Raw genomic sequence first — 1,964 nt, forward strand, 5'->3', positions numbered from 1 at the left:
TCAGTTCGCCCAGGTGTGGATGTTGAAGCTCGTTTAGCCATGCTGTTGCTAGGCATGGATAAGACTGAGGTGGTGCCAATGGCCCCGCCTACTCAGACTCAGGGACGGCCCTAAATGAGGTGGAAGAAGTGCCTTCGCTTTGATCTAGCTTCTAAGGAGGTTGAGGAGGTCTGTTCTTGATTGGTCGGACCAAGTGCTGTTCTGACCCAGACCATAGCCACTTGATTGGTCGAACCAAGTGCTGTTATGACCCAGACCAAGAGGGCCGAAAGAAGAAGAGCTTAAAAAAAGTGGGTAGCTGAGGCCCCAAAAAGATGGTTGAAGCTGCTAATGACATTGGTGCATCCTCTACTGCTGAAGAGGATGCCATAAGCCAGCCTCTAGTGGAGATATTACCTCCTCGGGTAGTGGGGGAGGCGACGCTGCTATCCTCTTGGCTTCAAAAGCCAAAATCATCATTGTTGACGATAGGTCCCCTGCCAGAGTAGAGGGTCCTGAGATCCATATAACGAAGGTTGAAGAGGCTGAGGTCCCAGCAAAGGTCGAGATGGCCACTGATACACCTGCCTAACCAGCCTATCGATAGGGGAAAGAGCTGGCCGCTGAGGGGGAACCTTACTCAAGGGTTCAGATGGTCGTATCTCTATCACATCGATGAACTTGAGGTGGAGCAGTGAGACATGCTGAGGATGTTATTGATGGGGTCTTCCAGAGTCGGTCCCCACTATGATAAGGAGCCATCACAAGAATTTAGGTTCGAACCCAGGTGACATCTCGACAAGGGGGTCTGTTCTTGAGACGTGACTCACCTATACCTGAGCAATCAAGAAATTCTACCTCCCTTGTGATGACGAGATCCTCGGGGAGATGCCGGATGTTGGCCTTCACCAGTGCCTAAAGGGCTATATAATCGAATGAGCTCTGGTGGAAAAGGAGCTATTCAGCCACTGTGAGTGAGTCTGAATCTCCTATCTTAGACTTCAAGAGGAGTTGGAGGTCTAGAAGGCTAACCTCAAGAAAGCTCTCCTCGTGCTAGCTGCCAAGGAGGATGAACTGGCCATCTGGAGGAGAGGCGAGGATAAATAGCGCCGGGAGGTGGAGATACAGGAGAAGATGATCGATGGTCTGAAGACTTTGAATAGCAAGAAGTCAACCAAGATCAACCAGCTCAAGAGGACCTTGTCCATCTTGAACACGAGCTGCTTGAACGGAATGACATGATAAAATATATGTCCAAGGTGGTCGAAGCCGAGAAGAGATAGAGGAATGATACCTATGAGCGGGCTTTATCGGATCGACTGGCTATCCAGAGCCTACTGATCGGGCTGAAGAAGGAGCACATAGCTCACAAAAGGCTCAAGCAAGAGAGCACTCGTGCTGTGCTAGAGTCTATGTGGCAGCATGAGTCATCCCTTGCTGAGATCCATGCACTACAAGCCCGCCTCCCTCATTTGGAGTCTGAGGCCCATTGGTTGGAAGTTGTTGAAGGCTATTGCCACAGTATTCTGGGAAAGGTGTGAAGGACCCTAGAGGGGGGGTGATTAGGGTCAAGAGGCTCTAATATGCAATTAAAATTCAGTACAAACAAACCACAGATAACAGAAGTGCAATCAATAAAGAGAGATAACAGTTTTAGGAATCGTTATATCCTTGGACGCGCAGATGTGTTAACGAGAGGTTCGCCCCGCTGACGCTACGGTCCCTCACTCCCCAGCTCTCGAGGAGAAACTCCACTACACCATCCAAGGTTGAAGCCCGAACTTGCGTCTACACAAAACTGATCCCACAAGATCTCCTCTCCCCTCCACTACATTAGTTGATTCACAGATAACACTCCCTCAACAGTCGATCTACACAAGATCTCACTCCACCAGGCGCCGCAATGATAAATGGCAAGACACTCTCTTTACACAAGCCCCTATTCAGCAAAGAGAAGAGTACTGAAGCTGGGAAGTGAAACACAC

This window comes from Asparagus officinalis, chromosome 9 (genome assembly GCF_001876935.1).
Source record: "Asparagus officinalis chromosome 9, Aspof.V1, whole genome shotgun sequence".
Taxonomy (NCBI): Eukaryota; Viridiplantae; Streptophyta; class Magnoliopsida; order Asparagales; family Asparagaceae; genus Asparagus; species Asparagus officinalis.